The 22,476-nt window shown below is 37.8% G+C and overlaps 1 protein-coding gene across 1 annotated transcript in view; it reads right to left on the minus strand.

Moving 5' to 3' along the window:
• The window catches only part of TENM2 (teneurin transmembrane protein 2), a 1,369,797-nt gene that overhangs the window by 794,158 nt on the left and 553,163 nt on the right, over positions 1–22,476 (minus strand). Inside the window, exon 5 of the mRNA XM_084535365.1 lies at positions 16,730–16,804. The gene's annotated coding sequence lies outside the window, so the exon portion shown is untranslated. The remainder of the gene's footprint in view (positions 1–16,729; positions 16,805–22,476) is intronic.

A 22,476-nucleotide genomic window follows, 5' to 3' on the forward strand; every position in this document is an offset into this window, starting at 1 on the left:
GAGAGAGAGAGCAAGTGGCTGTGTGCCAGGTTACATCATAACACTATCAGAAGGAATAAGTTTTAAGGCTGCAAATCATTAGATAAATAAAATGAATTATAGCGAAGTTACTCAGTTATACCTTTATTTTTTAAAAAATATTGGTAGTCCTGGTAACTCTGCAGGTGGTTTCTTGGTTCAGATAAATAGTAGCTGACTTTCCATCATAAATTATGATGTATTTTTATATCTACACACAAAAAAAAAAACAACTTGCATGTTTAAATGTGTGCTCAATCTCTACAGCAAATACAGTATTTATGACAGTTCTTTATAACAATGTAGTTGTTTATGAACATTAATGTACGTATTTCCTGCAAGTTGTATATGTGGAGAAGAAACCTGACTAATGAATACAGATATCTCCCCCCACCCTACAGCCAATTATCACAGTGAGAATATTTAGTCGCTCATATCCACGATGTGACTATCTATGATTCAAAATCGCAATACTTTCAAAAAAACAAACAAACAAACAAACAAAAACATTTTACGGTACTAGATCAAAGATGAAACCTCAAAGATGCCACCATCTAGCAAAGTAACATTTGCAGAGTTTAATATTTATGACAGTTTTCCTGTAAACTGTTGAAGAAATCTACCACAAAGTTAAAATGATTACACAAAAGCAGCTTCTCTTTCAATGGTTTGATGTAATATTCCACCAAAATATACATAGAAAATAGTATCGTATGCAGTTCTGAGCACAAAATTAGCCTAAAATGGGAGGACTTCATGTGGCTTACATCTGTCAGCTTTAGTATACTTAAGAAGGCTAAAAAACAATGAAGCAAACAAACCAAAAAAGAAAAAACTGTGGCACTGACCTTAAGGAGAGTTAAATCCAGAAAGAAACTAAAAGTTACTTGTGAAAGAAGTAATCCTGCCTATTTCTGTTGTTAATTCTGTAGAAAGGATGACCAAAGCCAGCAAGCCAGAATTTGCTTCCTGTGCCTTGCAACATCACCAAGCAGACTTTTTTTTTTATTACTATTATTTCTTAGAGTCTTATTTCTAGATATCAGCTGTGCAAGCTATAAACTTCAATTTCTTTTCTTTGTGGTTGTGGACACAAACCTGGAACTATGAACACACAAGTTTCCAAGAACAAAAGAATAAAACTAGAATATTTGAATCTTAATTTCAAGCTGATCATAATTCATAAGGGTTTGTTTGCTGTTTGAGTACATAGGTTTATCTGCACAAAGACTGTATCTGAGTTAGATACCAAACCCTGTACTAACAACATGGGAAAGAATGAAAGATTCTGACCTAAAATATATGTAGAAGAGTTAGTAGTCCATGACCTTTCAGACTTAAATAAGGGATGGACAAGGCATCTTGTGAGATTTAAAAGAGGCTGAGAACTCCAGACAGGGCAGCTAGCAATCCAATATCAGTGATAAAGACAAAGGTCAGAGGGCAAATATTTAAAAATTACTTGGTACAAGAGAGGACAGCAGTAATGTCACATGTCATTTCTTTAGAGCCTCTGAATAATAATTTCCCTTAGATCAAGACCCAAACAAGCCTTACAAAATGAGACTGTAATACACCTTTGGGAAAAAAGTTTCTTTAAAAACAGTGATGGCCTGAACCTTACTGCATCAGGAGTAAACAACATTACTTGGCCATGCAGAGGAACTGCACCACAGCTGGCTCATGGCTGTGAAAGATTCCTCCTCTCCAGGATTCCCACAAGACAACACAGGCAGCACAATGCAAGAAAGAACAGGTCTCAGCAGAGATTCAAAGTCATCAGAGATGGAAGACTTCAGAAGTTATGTTATGAGTTTAGCCGTATACAGACAGGTTAAAAAGTTCTTTGCTGCGACAGTAACTTTTCACCTGTCCATAGTTTGGGTACGTGTATTCCCCTCTCTGTGGCACACTGTCCAGCACAAATGGCGGCTCATATAAAACGGAAAGCTGCGTAATCTGCATCCACAGTCAAAAGACAGAGAAACACTGCTTTAAGCATTCTAGGCTTCTTGTGTTGTGCAATCAATGGGAAACAGCAGCAAAATATTTGAGCTTCCAGTGATGCATTAGCCCTGCTGCCCATGAGGCCACAGACTGGGAAGAAGGAGCATCCTTCCATGACAGACTTCATCCTGCCCAAACGGACATGAACCCCTTGTTACTCTTTAAAACACTGGGGTCTCCAAGACATAAAGAGAAATACAAAGCTCTAAACCTATGTTACTTAGAAAAGTTTACACACAAGACACTCAGCACTAACTGGAGTGGGAATATAGGAAACTAAATACACTAATTACTTTTTTGTTTTCCCCTGAGCTTCTTACCACGATGAAAGCTATATATTGGAAGTTTCTACATTTGTTTTTGCAATCCCCATTTTTGATAGAAGAGAGTATACAGACACATGATCTGCCACTTCGCAGTAAACGCCTGCACCTTTATATCTCATAGTGCGTTACACAAACCAGTCTTCAGGTAACGTAACTGTAATGTGAAGCGATAAAAGCTGAATACATCACTTACAGTAATAACTGTTTGTGTGCAAAATGGAAGTCTAAAGGCATCACAATGCTAGAGGAAAACATTCAGACTCAAATGGGAATAACAGCTGTACAGAGTATTCTCGCTGTCCTCTCGATGACTTCACAGCACAACTGGACAACATCCCACTAATACAATTTCCAGAACAACAACAGAGAACATTTGGCTAATCTCGTATAAGATTCCCATGTGGATGCGTGGTATTCAACCAGGATTAATCATGCCCATAATGGATGGTAACAAACACAAAACCTCTGTTATTAAACCCTAACTTCAAAGTCATAACACTTCCCATGCAGTAGCAGCACAATTCATAAATTAAGGGAAGCATTTGACATTCATTTGTTAAATAACCTGTTTCTGAAATGGAACAATGGGTCAAGATAAGTCAATTACTATTTACACATTTATCCAGCTTGATGACTGCTGTAGTCATAGGTAAAGCACGCACTTGTGTAGGAGAAAAGGCTGTTGAGAGCCCAAACCTAACCCACTAATTTGCAGCAGCCATCTTCATTCCCAGCCTTGCTCTGCACCATCCCCCTTTCTGGTCACCCAACCTCCTCCCCAGCACAAGGGAGCTTTGGCAAGGGCAGCAGATTATTTTAATTGCACTGAGCAAAGCGACGTATTGCTGAGCTTACTCTCCCCATAGCTAGAACGACAAGATGATGAGTTTTGAATTTGCTGCAACTGCTACATGGTGCCCTCAGCTGGGCTTGGAACAAGCTTTGTCTCTGGAGAGGGGTAAATGCCAATGCTTAGAGAAGGAAAGGATGGAGAGGAGGAGGAAGGACTCAGCTTTATCTTTCCCTTGTAATTCTGTGTGTTGCAAGTAAAGGGTTGTAAGATTAAAGATGAATTAGGAGTCAAAAGATGAAAGTGAATAGGCAAATTAAAAGAAAATGCAGGAGCAGTGAGAAGTGATACAAAAAATACATGGAATGAAATATTTGTAGTAGCAAAGAAGCAAGAGAATAAGGAAGACAGTCTTCGGTTACTGTTTTTAGAGGGGATCTGTTTACCCAATGCACAGAGACTGTAACATAACTTGATTAACAGCCAGTGGAGTAAAGAATATTTAAAGCCATCTATCATTGTAGGAAGTAAGATCAAGTCTATATAAAAAGAAACACCAAACTTGCTGGCATTTTAAGTAAGACAAGGTTAGATTATTTTAAATTAAATTTTAAATGCAGGTAAAATTTATGATTTGTTGTACAGCTGCTGACATTTTTCCCCCCAGACTCCTAGAGAGACTAGAAGGCTTTATCTCAAAGAGAGAAGGAGTACAGGAATCAAGTTCCTGCTGAAAACATGTAAGTAAAAACATTCAACCTGCTGCATTTCATGGTTCTGATTGCAATCTCTAATCAGCACAGTTCATTGACAATAAACAGAAGAAAAATCACACAGGTATGTATAGGAAAGTAGAAAAGCTAGCAAAGTAGTTTTGTAGAAGTACTAACAAACCTTCATTAATATTCAAGAGCAAGATTCATCCATCCTACAGTTGATTTGTATCACCAGTTACCCTATGTAGTCCTTTATATTAACACAAAGTTCATCTTAAATAATTGAACCACCTTGGGTAGTGTTTTATACTTGTTCTGGATTGATGCATGACTCAACAGTCATGCAGGGAAACAGCCAAGGCACTGGTGTCTGCCTGCAGAGAGGTCTGGTGGTTTAAAATAACATTTTAATTTGAATTGTTATAAGGTTAAGAGTGGGATTCTGAAAAGTTCACGACAAGCAACTCCACAGGCCATTACAGCTGTGATCATTTGAACTTAAGTTCAGGGTGATTTTATTCTAATGATTCAAATTTCATTTTTATTTAGCAGCTTAGTATATTTCTTTAAGTCAAGCCATTGCTCCTAAATATGCCTCTGAAACCAGGGTTGAGGTTACCTCAAGATAACTGCAGATAACTCATACACAAGCCTTGAAGCAGTATCTTTTGAATGTATGAGCAAATCCATTTAACAAATAATCTATTCAACAAAGGCAGAAAACAAACAGGTATATGTGAGCACAATTTTCACAGAACTTGGAAGCTGCCTGTTCTTCCATCTGCTGCTGCTAAAGTAGCTACTAAGTCATCACTGTAACTGCAGTTAAAGCTTCATTCTTGTGCTGGTGTTTTCTTCCCTTTCCTTACCCAAATCAACCACTAACTGCCTCACAAAGATCTTGTTCTATAGAGATCCTCAGCCTGCAGTTTTGGACTCAGTCCTTGGAATAATAATACCCACAGAATGAAAGAAGACAAGACACTACCAAAAGTTTTAATGAAACTACTGATCAGAGCATGAACCTTACACAGGTATTACACCTGCAGCCAGAAGTTCATTTAATCTCTTTTTCTCTTAATTGGTACATCCTAAGCTGGAAGGTCTGCTTAGGGCAAGCTCTATTTCAGGCACCGACCCCATCTCAAATGTTGGCAATCCCTGTTACTCACCGAGTGCATCGCTGATTTGTTTACTAGCAGAACTGCCACTTGTCAGACTGCTCGCAGTATTGTTGTTTACAAGTTGCAGATGTAAATCACGATATAAGCACAGCAAGGTGACAGCATCAAAACGTCCAAGCTCCTTTGAGGAGACAAGATGACAGGGAACAGAACAGACCTGCTCAACTGTTAATTTGCTGACACTGAATGTAGGTTGCCAATTTTAGCCAATCTTTTTAGTTTTAAATAAAATACACATAATTGATCTATAAATATAATTGATGGGTATCATGTGGAGAGCCCACCCCACTTCACAGAGGGTCACAGAATACAACTGTCAAAGGAGGGACAAAGTAAGAGGGCATTTGGATATGAAATTTTATCACCAAGTATGGGGAAGAGAAGGTAGAACTGGCATGACAACTTTGTCATGAATACAACAAATTTTGGGGAAAAAAAAAAGAACAAACAAAAAACAACTTGATGGTTATTCACTTCCACTCAGTCAAATAACTTTGTTTCGCTTTGAGTAGCTTCATAGAATCATAGAATATCCTGAGTTGGAAGGGACCCACAAGGATCATCAAGTCCAACTCTTGACACCACACAGGTCTACCCAAAAGTTCAGACCATGTGCCTAAGTGCACAGTCCAATCTCTTCTTAAATTCAGACAGGCTCGGTGCAGTGACCACTTCCCTGGGGAGCCTGTTCCAGTGTGCAACCACCCTCTCTGTGAAGAACCCCCTCCTGACGTCCAGCCTAAATTTCCCCTGCCTCAGCTTAACCCCGTTCCCGCGGGTCCTGTCACTGGTGTTAATGGAGAAAAGGTCTCCTGCCTCTCGACACCCCCTTATGAGGAAGTTGTAGACTGTGATGAGGTCTCCCCTCAGCCTCCTCTTCTCCAGGCTGAACAGGCCCAGTGACCTCAGCCGTTCCTCGTACGTCTTCCCCTCTAGGCCTTTCACCATCTTCGTAGCCCTCCTCTGGACACTCTCCAACAGTTTCATGTCCTTTTTATACTGTGGTGCCCAGAACTGTACACAGTACTCGAGGTGAGGCCGCACCAGTGCAGAGTAGAGCGGGACAATCACCTCCCTTGACCTACTAGCGATGCTGTGCTTGATGTACCCCAGGACACGGTTGGCCCTCCTGGCTGCCAGGGCACACAGCTGGCTCATATTCAACTTGCTGTCTACCACGACCCCCAGATCCCTCTCTTCTAGGCTGCTCTCCAGCATCTCATCGCCCAGCTTGTTGGTACTTAAGGCAACAGTAGGATTCAAATCTGTTGTTGCAAGGAAAGAAAAAAAATAGTCAATAAAATTTGCTTTTTTGGTCATGGGGGCACAGCTTTTTCTCAAACACAGCAAATCTATTGTGAACCCTATGGGTTTTGGCCTTCACATAAGCTGTAGAGCAGGGGAAAAGGGAGTGGGAGATGATAAGCTTTCAGTCCCCTGTTACGTACCAGACCTAAAAACCCACAAAGATCAATGGAAGCATTCCTGGTATTTTTCATTCTCCAGATGTGTTTCAAAGGTTGTTTACTTTTTTTTTTTTGTAAATGGTATTTCATATATGTGAATTTGACCATACAAACAGGAACACAAGGTAGACACTTAACAGACTTTCTACTGCCTATGGTTTTTCCTTATTAGCACAAATTAGTCCCAATTCATCATTCCAACTTGGAATTAAAAAAAAAAAAAAAAAAAAGTATATGCTCTGAAGATAGCTTCAAAGCTATCTAGCTTTGAACTAGTGTCTGTCCAGAAACTTGATATACACATCTGTAGAAAACATAGTCAGAAAGCAACATACCATTAGTATATTTTTCACCAAGTGTCTTAAATTTTAGGCTGTGAGCAGAAGATGACTTAAGATGGATGTCTAATCTGTACATAGGCTGGTTTAGGAACTACTAAAAAAAAAGAGTCATTACAAATAGCAGAGAAAAGAGTTACAAGAAAAAATGGAGTTTCGTATGTTTGGACTCCTGTGGGGATGGTACCTTGATGTCCAACTACTTGGGCTTCAGCATAATGGTTACAGGGTGGCAAGGTGCTGCTGCACCCATTTCTGAACAGCAGGTTCAAGGCAAACCCAAAATAAAGCATTTAACGGTTTTGTTGTCGTTGCCTTTTATTTTGTTCCTCTTACGAGAGACCACTGGCTCTAAGCGCTCAGCAAGTTTGCACGGCTATCAGTGACTTGTTTTCTTAGCACACGTACAAAGAACAAAATGCTATGGTGCATGTGCTACCTTAGGACATATTAACATCTTGCATATGCACTCAGGATTACTTATAAACACAGACAGAACGGAATGAGATGACAGCTGGTTTTCTTCTCTGCTTTTTAAGACAACCACCATCAAGAAGACCACTAATGTAATAACAGATGCAGTAAATGTTACTGTCTGGAGATTCAGATATTCACCTTTATAATTGCCTGTCCCATACCAGTTGAAAATCAAATAGACAGACGGCTTCTTACAACTTTCTAGTGCCGTTAACATCATTAATTGAATTGCTGGAATAAGCATTTGAATCAGGAAGATATCAAAAGAATACATCATTTCATCAAATCTCACAGGGAGGAATGGTTGCCTCCAGAGCATTTCATTCCACAGAAACCATGAGTAATGTAGCAGGGACAAAATACAACGAACAGAAGGCAACCTCAGACTCTCTAAACGGGGGCACTGTGTTGTCATTAATGACTAACACCAGAAAGTGTCTAGAAAAGCTGCAACAATCAGCATAAGGGAAACTGAAGCAGTAACATCACACTTTCACAGTTATAAAATCTCTGACATGCTTGGCAAGAAAGTTTGGTGTAAAGACAGTAGTATATGCAGGATGTAGTAGCAGCAGAAAAAGAACGAAAAAAGTCTTTCCATTCACTGATTAGTCACAAACTTGTACTCAAATTTCCTTCAACTGATTAAAAAAAAAAAAAAAAAAAAAAGAAAGAAGTGAGTGTCCAACAAAAGAGAAAACACCATCCTTTGAAAGCAAAAACTCATCATCAAATCTAACAAACCTATGTCAGTATTCTGTACATTAGCCTACATGACTGTATGAAATTACTGTCTGTCCCAGTCTGTGGAGGTCTACAGATAGCATTTTGAGACAGACAGAACCTGTAAGGAAGTCCCAAATACCCTTTGCAATACTCTGTTTGTGCCCGTAAATTTTCTGCTGGGAAAAGGATTAACTGGGAACAGATTCAAAAATAGAACACACTTCCATTTGAAGAAGCTCCCAGTCTTTTCTCCTCAGTTTGAGGAGACCTCAAATACAACACCTGTGTGCTTAGAGCATGCATGCAACAGTTTTCAGTACCCATGGATAATTTATTTTTTTTTTTTTCCCCTCCCCATGACCACTGTGCTCTTTTCCCTATAAAGCAGCCTCCCTTCCCTTCTTGGTATTCTTATTCTAAACCATTTATAAAGCCATATTTTGCAAATAACGTGCTTAAGGCCCATAAGCCATCCTTTGTTTGCAGCTACACAATTTTCCACAAAATAAATAGGAAACAGGTATAGGTATTTGTGTTATCTCATCACTGCACTGAAGCGAGCCCAGGGACACACACTGTACATCGATGGAGACTGCTGCAGGCCAGGCAACCCCTAGGTTCCATTTGCCTTTGTCATCTAGGTGACCTCACACTAACAAATTGAGCAAAATGCTCATGAAATTAAGCGTTTTGGATCAGACTTTTTTCCTTTTTTTTTTTTTTAATTTAATTAATTTTTTATTTCTCTGATGTACCGCAGTTTGCCTGGCAAAACACCTTCTGAGGTATGCCTCTAAATTTCTCCAAGCTATTGGGGAGTAATTTCCTCAGCCTAATCTCCTCCACAAGACTGTGCAAACTGTAGGATAAAAGGGGAACTGTGGCGATTTACCTACTAATTAGCTGCTCTTATTAAGAGGAGCAAGATAATTGATTTTAGGATGCACTACCCCTTATTAAGGCCTAATTAAACTGTATATCAAAGACTAATTAAATGGCATTATTCCATCTCACTGATGAGTTTTGATGCTTGGTGAATAGATTTGGGTGAAGATGAACACACACTAATAGATTTCTAACCCACACAGATAACTATAAACTAAGAAGCTGAGCAAAGGGAATTTTGGATTATCTAAAACTAACACATTTATTGGTATTCCTTCACACTGATAGCTTGAAGTGAAAAAATAAAACATTTAAACACCTGCTGAGCATTGCAGTGAAAGGAAAAGACAATGAAGAGTATCTCTATATAAACAGTTTATTTAAATATTTAGGTAATTTTTGTAGACTGAAGAATTGCATTTGTGAAAAGGATACACATTTCTGTTGCATATTTCTCTATTCTGAAGATTGGTGTAGATACAACAGCTCAAGGGACCACAAGTAATAGGTGTTATTTATTTCTGCCAGAAGCATTGAAAAAAAAAAAAAAAAAAAGACAGTATGCTCAAGAATTATTTGAATGCAGGATTATTCAGATATCTTGTGGCATTCCAGGTTTACTTAGTGCTGAAAAGGAATTAAGGGACAGGATTATATGCCTCCAGTTCTCCCAAACAGTCTGCAGGTTAAAATAATTAAAATAAACTGAAATAAAGAAAAAGATGTTTTGCTTTTGAGCAAAAGGAATAGCAGACTGAATTTGCTAAGATTCTCAGGTTTTGTATCCTTCATTCTTCTTTTAAATGAACTAATCTGTTCTCAAATAATTCCTTTAACAATCCATGGGTTGGCTTAATTAAAAAAAAAACGACTTACTGTAAATTTGTATGTGTAAAGCAAATCAACTCTAAGCTTTAATACCACCAACCTATCCCCCAAATAAAATGTTTTGTCCTCTAGACAAAGTTTCTCTGACAATACAAACTCATCTTTTTATTTAATCTGTTAGGTCATGGCCCCAGAGATTATGATGAGCTGTCTCTTAAAGCCCCAGTATACTGCATTGCAACGTCACCTGTATAAATCACAACACTGATGCAACTTTCAGGTGCATTTCCTTGTTTCTAACAGTTTCTTTCACTAGTAATAGGATAGCATGCACACAGGAGCAGTCACACATCCTTTTTTCATTCCTTATTGGCCATGGTGTAACTATCCAACAACAGTAATCTATAGCTTTTGGGCATCTAAATTAAACATCACTCTGTAGTGACTGTAGGGTATTAACCTGAAACTGAACTTCTGCGGGTATAAAATTTAATCTGTATTACCTGAAGGATATTACAACATGAAATATTATTTTACTAATGCAAACAGAAATAGCAGTACTGCAAAGGGGACAAATATTTATTTCATCATTTGCACAAACCATATTTATAAATAGATAACTGAGCAAAGAATTTGTGTAAACAGTCTTTCAAGAACTAAGGGCATGATAAACCATGTAGCGAAGCAATATGTAGGAGATTTTTGAGCAAAGAATTAAAGTCAGAGTTTACTCTCTGCTTAGTACAAAGCAATTTATTATTATTATTATTTTTTTTTTATATATCAAGACAATTCTATCCAAATACCTAAATGCCACTAGAAAAAGCTTTCAGCTTTCTGAAGAGAAAGAAAGAAAATGCAAATAATCTTAAATACCACATAAATATATAATGCTTTTCCATCTTCAACTTGCATGTCCTGTCCAAGTACCAGAACACTAACAGCTCTATTGATAAACATATATTTCCAAGAACTTCTGTACCCGTGCATGTTCATGTTCAGTGTGCACGTTCATATGCAAAAATGTCCAGAATCAAAGTTTCTGTGCAACTTCACATCATTTTAATTAACATTTCTTGCCTAACGCTCAGACTCATTATTACAGTATTTGCCAAAATGGCAGGTGAAGAATGGGTTCCTCCAGTACCTCAGGTTCCTCAGAGTCAAAACACAGATGGTGGACAGCTACTAAACCAATGTGACAGGCAAAAAATGATGCTCGAAGACATTGACTCAATATTTTCCCTGTCCACCTCTCCCTCCTAGCTTGGTACTTTATTAAAAGTTAGCAGGTAATCTTTCAAAGCAAGTCACGGTACAATTCTATTTCCCTACGTTTTCTTTTCTCACATTTCCTGCTTTCAATATTTCTGCTGGCATCTTCTGATTAACACCTTGAGAGCTCACAGTACCATCATAGTGCTTTCATACCCTCCTTCAGGCCTCTTTCTCCTTATACTTAAAACAGAGATTAGTATTATGTGAATGCAACCTTTGATCTAGCCATACAGTTCCTGTGCTACTGACTTGAAAAGTACCTCACTATTGAGTAAGAAAACATCATAGGGAGAAAAGTCAACAGTCTGGAGCATCTACATTAATGTGATGGCACTGTCTTTTAAGGGAATACTTATTTTACTACTCACTGCAGACTTTGGTACAGGAATAAAAGAATTTATTTCTCAACAACTATTTTGAAGAAGTCTACTCACAAAATGGCAAGAACTCATTTTGGTGCTCAACATGAAGCTACACTGGAAGCCCCTCTTCCCATTTTATTAAATATGTTGACAAGTTGACAGATTTGGCATTGAATACAGGACACAATACTAGAGAGAAAAAACCAACTATCTCATTTAAATATTCATGATGCTTACTGGATGAAAAGGTTAATCATTTGGGGAAGATGAAATGAGTTTTTTGTTGTTGTTTACTCACAGAGTAACAGGAGCATAAGGAGGCTAAGCTAAAAAAGAACCACACCCTTTTTTGCCCCCTTCAATTTGTGCCTCCAAGAGGAAAAATTTGACAGTACTTAATAGCCAAGCTTCAGCAGTTATTAAAAAGCACAATATAAATAATATATTACTAAAGAAAGAACCAATGCTAGAACTTGCTAACCAGCAAGGCAATTAAAGCATTAGTTTTGTAATCCGAACTCAGTGATGATATGATTGATGAGCTTCTCCAAAAGGCGAACATCCTATCCTGGCTGCAATTTACTACTGCACAGACAGTTTTATTCCAGTGAGCAATAAGTAAACAACACGGTGGACTTAGATGCTCAATTCAGGCCCCCTGCCCTCCATATGAGGAGACAACCTGCTCTTCTATAGCCTATCATTAATGAGAAACATACTTCCCTAAATTAAAAATGCGTGCATAATACCAACTTTATTGGCTGTTCTCTGTATAGAGAAGGGTCACTCAGGGAAGTGAGTCACTAGTGAGAAGGGTCACTAGGGAAGAGGTGAGCATTTCACATAGGATGAAGAGATATACCTAAGTTTCCCTTCCTTTTTACCAAAAACATTACCAAGAGTGGCTTGGGAATTGATTGCATTTGAAGGTGTTCCTGGTCTCAAGTATCTACAACACCTGTTTCTGAGTGTACTGTAAAATCAGGGCATAGAGTAGACTTGGGAAGAAACAACAACCACCACCATACACACAAAAGAGATGGTGCTGATCACTTGTTTCCTCAATTTCAATTTATATTTAAGTTTTTATAAACATATACATTTTGATAAAGATTGAATCACACTGACAAATTTGTGTCAGCATACATGTATACAGTAATTTTTTACATATCAAAGACTTTCTACAGTTTTGTTGAAGATTATAACAGCAAAATGCGTCTAGAAAATGAGTTGAAAGTGACAGTTTCAGAGACATCCTTTTACAACTTTCCTTTGTAATTCAAAGACTTGTTTGATGTATTTCACACCATATTGCTAGTGACATTAAAAAGGTCATAAAGGACGATGCTGACCCACACATTCCAAGCATTCCTGCTAGAAATCATATCCAGCACATATGAGAATTTCTAGACCTATCAAAATCCTGAAAGACAGAACAAATCCAAAATTTGATGTGACTTTCATTATAATACTAAACAAATAGTTCAGGATTTGTGGTGTTTTGCTATTTGTCTTGTAAAGGAAAGGAATAGAACTCACAAAAGAGCATTATTTCTAAGAAAATTTTAGATTATCTCAACACTTGTGCAACGGTCCATGCAAACCTTCAGGAAATTAATGCACTACCTGATGAAATCTATATAAACAAGTATTCAGGAAGGCCAGCAATGATGTGTAGTAATAACTTAGTTATAATTAGTAATAGAAATCTTAAAATAACTATCCTCCTGAGTCAGCACTCATATCTTTGCTGTATTCTGAAAATGATAGATTTTTTTTTAAAACCGCTGTAACTAAAATGGTAATTAAAAGCTGATTTAGGATCAAAGACAACCTCAAGGTCATAAGTATTTGTAGTTGGCTGTGAAGTATTCTCATGAAAATTTCTTGAAAGGGGATGCCCTATTCCAACAGCAGTACGTTTGCAGGAGCCAAAGAGAAAAACAATTTTCCTCAAAGGTTTATAAACAAGTGAAAATTGGAAAAAAAAAAAAAAAAGTTAGCTTTCAGGAAAAGAAAAAAAAAATATGCTAGACTACAGAAAGGGAGTGCATTTAGTTGAAGATTATTATAAAACTACATTTACTGGTCTACTTGAGGTATCTAGAAAAAAAAAGAAAGAAAAACCCAACACCACTAATGAGCAAGTATCGATTGCCATTGGGAAGTCAGCATTATTTCAGCAATTCTTTTTTCCATCTATCCAGTGTTTTCACAAGACACCAGCCATTACAACAGCTTTGCTTTTTCTTCAATACTAGCAAAATCCTCATTTATAATCCCTGCAGATACTGACTTCAGTGTTTGTATTTAAATTTCAATTATTTTCTTCCATTATGCAACAGTTTCCAAAACAATATACCTCAACTTTTAAAAGCAATTCCATAAATATGCAACATTTTGAAGTGTTCTTTTGCATATTATGTCAGACAGCAAAATTACACAGAAACAGCAGCACCATTTTTAAAGAGGCAAAAACACCTGCCTCCTCAGTCCCTTCCTCAATTGATTATCTTGCTTGTGGCCCTAAACTACCTAAATGAGTCTGGGATCAAAACTAAGGTATTGGTTCCAAAATCATAGAATCATAAAGGCTGGAAAAGACCTCCAAGATTATCTGTTCCAACCATCTCCCTACTACAGGTGTCACCCACTAAACTATGTCCCTAAGCGTCAGGTCCAACCTTTCCTTAAACACCCCCAGAAACAGTGACTCCACCGCTTCCCTGGGCAATGATCAACCTGTATCACATGAAGGATATTAAAGACAAAAATACAATCTCCACGCAGAAGAAATATGATTAATTAGTCTTGAATAAACCATTAGCTATTCAGTTACCTGAATTTCAAGAAACATGCAGAGAACATGGCTTCAAGTTGCTGAAGTTTTCTTTACATTTTCCTTAAGTGAAATTACCGTGAGACACTGTATCAATATAGCTAACCAATATGCAGAATACAAAAATAATAGTAAATAAATAAGTAAAACACACCAGTCACCAACAAATGATGTGCAACATTATTATACATTTTAATCCAGTGGCTTGGGGCGTATTTTCTGAACTGCATTTACTTCCTTTTAAAGAAGTTTATTGGTTAAAATCTGTTAGCACAACTATTTCTTCCAAAGTGCTGTTCTCACAAGCAACTTGACCAATTCACTGAAAACCTTGAAGGAACTAGTATAATGAATACAAGTTAAAGGATGACCTATGATAAAAAATACCAAGTTTGAAAGTTTTTTTCTCCCCTAGTTATCAGTGATGAATGCACAACACATGAATTGATAGCTGAAAAGTGCACTTGAATATCTGAAACCTGCTTAGAGACTGATAACCTTTCAGATGTCACCGCCAAGAAAAAAAAAAGTGAAAGATAAGATCCAAAAACTTTTTCATGTGTTATGGTGTATTAGCATAACCAATTCCAGAGTCTTTGGGACCACAGAAGCCAGCGTTCACTGATGGGAGGGGATGAGGATGGGTAACAACAAAGGAAGTCAGGTGATAGAGGAGGATTATGATTTCCCAATAGTATGAGTCTATTTTCCCCAGGTTTTTGAATGTATTTTGCCTGAAGAAATGACTAATTTAGTCAAAACTGACTACTAACGTTTTCCAGAATAATCACCATTTCAAAGTTTTCAGTGCTTTAACTCAGTGTTTTGCCTAGCTGTACTGTATACGTGCCGAGGATTTTTCATCTTGTGGTTTCACAAATCCTGCACATATCAGACTTGTCTCACCAAAACCAAGCAAATGGTGAAATCATGGAAGTAGCATTCTGAAGCGTTGCTGTGTTGAAACTCAAAACTCAGAAATAGGTCTTTTCAATACATGCCTGACTTGGCAATGGAATGGGAAGCTAGAGATGGATACAAAGCCTCACGTCACCAGTTTATATGTGCCATAATCTTTTGCTGACAAGATTTCTTTTTTGCTGTGAGAATGAATCACATTGTAAAACACACCACTAAACACCTAGAGAAAGGGAAAAAAATGCCAGGGCAACACATAGGAACAGAATAAAACCTTACTCAGTAACTCCTTATAACAGTGAACTACAAAATAGCAATACAGTCAGCAATTTACCATCTTACTGCATCCCAGATTATTACAATACAGTAATAATCATCATCAGTAGAAGTACTCAAAGAGTTGTGATTATGTCTTGTGTGTTTAATTACCAAGAAGGAATCAAAGCACTGTGAATAGCATACCCATTTTTATTTACCCAAATCATTTTATTACTTCCTAATAAAGGAAGGCCAAGAATGTGGAAGCAGATTGCTGCAAGAGCGTGTCAGTACAAAATTTCAAAAGACAACTACAGCCCGTGCTATAATAGATGTCTATTCTGCAAAGCACAAAGCTATCAACATAGCTCAGAAAGCAGATCTACAGATGATAAGGTCCTCAGAATCAGTGTACTCTCATAAACAATCTCATTCACTGATTTTGTGGATACCCCATCCCCGGAGACATTCAAGGCCAGGCTGGATGTGACTCTGGGCAGCCTGCTGTAGTGGTTGGAAACCCAGAGCAGGGAGGTTGAAACTAGATGATCTTTAAGGTTCTTTTCAACCCAGGCCATTCTATGATTTATTTGTGTGTGTATATATATTATGTATATATAGAAACTAAAGTTGCAGGTATGTATATATACACACACACACAGCCATATATATATATATATATAGTACATTAAATGTGTATTCAGATGCGTTTACATGTATAATCAAGGACCTAATATTGAGGATTTTAACATACAAACATCCAACAAGAGAGTTGAAGAGCAACCATTACACTGAACAACTTTTTGAAACTCCCACGAAACAACAAGCTTACGTACCAGATGCACCACAACCAGAATGTGTTATTTCAGAATTAAAGGGCACAAGTTCATAAGCATGACAATGAACACTGAACACCAAACATATTCTTTATAGAGAAGGAAATATTTGAGTAGATGTTGCAAAGAAAACGCCAAAAACACAGCTAAAGGCACTAACCAACTAGACTTCTCATACATGACAGAGAAAAACTCAACCAGACAACTGCAAAAACAAAACAAAACAAAAGGATAAAACAAGCACAACATGCAACTGCCAAAGTTGGACAACAGCACAGGAAGTGGAAGTATTACTAAAAAAATAAACCCAAAATAACCAGAACAGAGACTTGCATAGGTATTTACTAGCAAGACCAACAGAGGTTGCTGCTGGTGTTGACAGAAATAACGTAGACCATAGAATTCACAAGATCTTTTGATGAAACATTTTTCAGAAATTTTCTTTACAATATGCTTGCTGTCATTTGTAACCATTACCTTAGAGGAGACTTTCAGCAGGGGATCAACTCCAAAAACACTTCACAGAGAGGAGTCTGGATTTCTCTGTTGAGTCTGAAAAAAACAGAAAATCACTAGCTAAAGCCATCAGCTTATGACACTGAGGCAGCACTGGCAAAAGTGATAGAAAATACCTATATAAGAAATCTGCCCACTGAACAGAGAATGTGCCAAGGAGAGAGGTGGATTAGCAGTTTATCTCAGAAGTGACAGATTTCTGCATTTCAAAAGTGCCATGCTGGAGTGGGTGATGGAGGGACTTACACAAACAAGAGGAACCTATGGTTCACCAGCCGCCAAGGGTTTTGATTTGATCTAAACTCTGTTGTAAAATCCTAAGATTAACCCCATACAGACACTTTCCCCCTTTGAATTTCAGGAAGATTTATTTCAGGGAGGTTGAACGAAACTGGAAATACATCCAAATAACTTAAACATACAGCGTGCAAATAACACAGACATTTTCTAGCTTCCTTCTACAGCTCCCCACCCACCCAGGGAATAAGAAGCAGGTTCAGGTGGCTATACATTTGGTCTTATATGCAGCTGGAAAGTGGCATTTTCTTTTAACTTATCATTTAAAGACAGACCATCAGAAAGTCATTACATCGCAAAGATCGTGTCTCTGCACAATTGTCGTATAAATGAGCACTGATATATGCAAATATTGCAGATAATAAAACAGAAAATGGTTTTCAGTACTAGACTCGTTCTTTTCCTACATTTTGGCATCAGGTTTAATCCAGTCAGTGAAAATAAAGGAAGAGTTTCCCAGAACTCAGACTTCAGAAGATCGGAACCTATTTCATTAACCAGTGCTTAACTTTAAAGGTAGTCAAGTTTGGCCCCCATGGTTTAGTTGGCTTATGTCTGTGATCTGAATCCCACCTCTACCTGACATCGTAGCCCACTTCCCTGTTTGCAATCCTATCAGGAAATAAATGGGGAGTAGGGAAAGTAGAAGAGAGATAAGGTAACTTAATGGACACCTCTGGGTTCGCAGGCCATTAAGGGCTACACTACTTTTCAGTCAGCACCGGTGTTCTGACAACACATTTAAGCTGCTTCTTGCAACAGCAGCTGCAACATCAGGATCACCATGGATGACAGACATGCTGCAAGCTAAATTCAAGGAATATGCAGAGATCCTTTATGGCTACAGATACTTCAATATATCATGTCTGTTTTGGCAGAGGATAATATTAGCACTATTGAGATAAGGATACAGTAATGCTGTTAGAAAATATCTGTATCCTGCCTGCTGGGCTGTGATAAAAAAAAAAATCATGTGTTTCTCACATTAGGTATGAGTATTAACAGGATGCATGTAGGCACTTCAAATCAGGAGCAAAATACAAATAATTTTGCAAGTTTGATCAAGCTCATAGTTAGCTAGTAGTAAGGGCTATTCTGTCTATGTGTACTTGTATTGCTTAACTTCTCACTTCTGTATCCCAAAAGCTCAACTCAAACATTGCTAGGTTCAGGCTGTGATGAGAACATAAGATACAGGTAGGAGAAGAATGGACAGAGAAGGAATTAGATGCAAAAGAATGGATTCAAGTGAAGACTGCATAGATACAGATACTCTGACAAGAGGGCCAGACAGAAATATTCTGAAAACATGAATACATTCGATTTCACACAGCATCATAATGACATAACACCATTTTAAAGAGATTTTTTTTTCTTTCAATTTCTCATGCACAGCAAAGAAGATATTCTATAAAAGACACTTTTGTTTCAGCGACTTCTTTAGGGGAAGAAGATAATCAGCAGCTGCTTTAGACAAAAAGGAGGGGGAAGAAAAAGTGCAATCAGAATGTTTTTTGCTATGCCTATAACTTATTAGGAGATTTACAAAACCTCACCATAGTGTATGTTCCACTCCTCTCCACTACAGATTATAGCTTTTCTTTCTCCTTACTACATTTGTTCAGTCCAGCGCTGTGATTAAACACTACCTCTAAAGTTCCCAGGAATTCTTCTTTGCCTTTAGAAAGTACAGCTTCTTTTGGAAGTGGTTTTCCTTAAGGACAATCTGATATAACTGCACAGGTCAAATCAGAGTGTCTGAAGGTATTAAGATTTTTTTCAAATATAGAAGGAACAACCATGAAATTTTCAAAATAAGTGAAGGTTCTGGAACTCCTGTTCACCAGTACTTTGGGGTCAAAGAACCACAGCTCTGCTGAATTTGGAATTTTAATCTTTTAGCAACTATGCAAACAGTTTCTTGAGGATTTATAGTCACGGAGAGTTGCTCCTATCACTTCACTTTGTTGGAAGTGCTTAAGAATTATTAGAATAAAATTGGAACAACTTCTTCAGAATACCCTCTGCAAGCAGAAAGGGTAACTACCTGAAAATTATCTCCTTCCCTACAGTATGTCTTACTATTAACATAATCATAAACACTTAAGACAGCTCTCCCCTCACATATCCGTTATGAATCTCTTAAGGCTGAGTTATGAACAATATTAAACATTAATGCATCATGCTCTAATAATTATTGTCTTATTAGAGCATTTACCCAATATGGCTTGTTAGATTGTTTGTGTTCATAACGAAGATAAGTTTGCATTTACCAGAAGATATTTAAAAAAAACCAACACACTACCAGCTGTCAATATTATTTCCATCAACAGCATTTTCATAAATTAATAAAAAATTAATGAAGCAGACAAAATGTAGTAATATTGTTAAATATTAATTTTATACTTACTTGATAATTTTTCTAAGAGCATGTCTGCTGAACTTGGAGCACTATTTATTGAAAACACAGAGCCCCCACCCTGCCCTTGATCCTGGAGCAGCTTCCTGGACTCACAGTGGCAAAGCAATGCACCTCTCTGCCTGGTGGGGACCACCTACAGTCCTGGCCATCCTGCTCAATGGCTAGCAACCAGAAATGTGCTAAAACACAGCACCGACTACTCCCACATCTCTTCACCAGTCTAGTCTCAGTACCTGCACCTCACAGACAGCTAAATGGCTGTTCTCATGGCAAACGGTTCCTCAGCTGGCAAACATTCCTTCAGACAAAGAAATGCAAGCCAAGTGCTCATCGGCCTCAGATGGTATAAAAACACATCCCTAAAGGACATGGAGGAAGTCTTCAGCCACATCCCTAAACTCTGTCCTCTGGACTTAAAACTTAAAGCATTATGGTGTGCAGTTTGTTTTAAGGTATATTCAGTTTTTAGGTTCAGTTGTATGAAACCAAACATATCAATGATCTGTCCATTGCATTTAAACTAGAGCAATGAGGCATATTGTTATTTTTTTTTTTTCCTATTGTCTAATCATCACGATTACTCTTTATATTTTGAGGTTTGCATTCAATGAACAATGATTCTACAAAGATAAACCTATCTTTCAAACTTAGTTATACCCTGACTTTCAAATCTCACCCTTTCAATTTCAGGCCACTTAATAACAAAGCTCTTCTAGTCTTTATTGCTTCACTACTCTAACACAGATCAAATCTGTAATGCAAGGTTTATATTTTCTTCATCCTCTGTCCAATATTAGAAAACATGCAAGTAGGAGCATGTATTGTCAATTTGGTAGAGGAAACCCACCACCCTGTATGGAAGCATGAGGAGGGAGCAGAAACATTTTGAAGTCTCTTCCTGAAAACTAACAGAACAGAAAGATCTAAGAATGTAAGTTTATCCTTTCATATTTGAAGAGATAGACCTGGAGATCTGGTTTTTTTGTTTGTTTGTTTGTTCTTGTTTTTTGTTTTTTCTTCTGTATTTTGATTTGATCATTTAATGAATGAAGAAAAACAACCAACCAGCTATATTAAGCCCAGTGCAGCATCCCGTAACACTACTTCCTGGGTACTTCAATATATTGCAGGCCATACAGCCTGTGCTGCATTGGTTTAAAACTCTTCAATGTTCTTTCTCAGTAAGCACTGGGTAGCAGAAGATTACCAAGAGTTAAAGTCAGATTTTAAAGAAAACAGGATCACAGCCTCATTTTGCTTCCTCTACTCAACAGGATAAGTTTAACAACAAATAGCAGTTTCTACTTAAGACAGAATATTTTTACTCAGAGCAGCTGAAGCATTAGCCAGTGCAGGAGACGGACAATTAGCAAATTGAGAGCCTTCCAGTTCTTAAATGGGAGGATTTTCTAGTGCGGACTTTCCAGGCAGGTCTGGGCAGTCATCTCTAATGCATGCTTTAATTGTGCTTTCTGTAGCAGTCATTTTTGTGTTCACTTTCAATCAACCTGTGCTCAGCATTGCATTTACTGGTTGCCTTAAAGTACATGCTGTAATCCTCCTCATTCAGTTCAGTGCTGTTACCATTATTCCTAAAACCTGTAAAAAAAAAAAAATAATAATAATAAAAAAAAGACAAAAACCTTCCTTGCTCCCCAGTATTGCCTATATACACAAACCTCATTGTAAACAACAGGGAGTTTCACTTGGCTATTATTACAAAATAGTTTAAGCTGGAAGGGACCTTGAAGATCACCCAGTTCCAGCACCCCTGCCATGGCTCCCACTGCACCAGGCTGCCAAAAGCCCCATCCAGCCTGGCTTTGAGCACCACCAGGGATGGAGCACCCACACCTTCTCTAGGCAGCCTGGGCCAGTGCTGCACCATACTGAAAGTAAATGAATTTCTTCCTAATATCTAATCTAAATCTACACTCTTTTTGAGTTTAAAGACATTACCCCTTGCACTATCACCACACTCCCTGACAAATAGTCCGTCCCCAGCTTTCTGGTAAGCCCCCTTTAGGTACTGGAAGGTTGATATAAGCACTTGGGAGGGGGAAAAGAGCACCACGTGAGAATCCAAGACTTGCTGCAAAAATTGTATATCATCTGATTTGAAAATACTTGAAAATATTGTCATTGCAGTTAGCTACAATTTGAGTACCCACATTCGCCTCTTTCCTTGTTGGCTCCCCTGTAATGGAGCGCAGCTAGGAGCTCATCTAATACACGTCAGCAAGAAGAAAATCCAGGATACCTCACATGTTAGCCCACTCAGGAATTTATTCCAGAGAGAATAGAAACGATACAGATCTGAAGCATTACTTCTGACTGAAATTTCTCAGTGAAACACAAGAAACACAATTTTTCTCTTCCAAAGTGTACAGCATTCTTTGTAAATCTCTAAACCACTTGACAATTAGCTATAGCTACAGCTACACCCAAAGTAAATCATGTCTGTGGCAACCCATTCATGCTTGCACTCTCATCCATTCAAGAAAAAGGAGCAGAAGACGGTTTTAAAAAGATAATATTCTGTCTGACTGCAAACAACTCTCCTATCAAAGCAATTCATAATAAGATTTCATTAACAAGCTCAGCCTGCAGCCATAGTTAGACTACTAATACTTGTGCGTACACTTGTCAAGAGAGGAATGCTGTGACAGTTTCAGTGAAAAACCTAGAAATACAGGTCTGTGCATTCTAATTCCATCTCTGTCACCAACCATCTTGGCGATCTTGAGCTAGACAGTGTTTCACTTCAATTCCTTCATCTGTATAATGGCAATGATATCTAACTCAGAGGGATGCTGTGAGGATTAATTAGTTAATGTTGGTAAGTGCTTTGAAGATGAAAAGAGCTACAGAAGAGATAATCAGTTTTACAGTCTCTAAAAGCTTTTACCATGTCTGCAGAATTATTTTGGAGTACCACATGAATATTATCTGAGAAAAATCTGTTATTTAGCACGTACAACCAGAAAAG

This window comes from Aythya ferina (assembly GCF_964211825.1).
Source record: "Aythya ferina genome assembly, chromosome: 14".
NCBI classification, from domain to species: domain Eukaryota; kingdom Metazoa; phylum Chordata; class Aves; order Anseriformes; family Anatidae; genus Aythya; species Aythya ferina.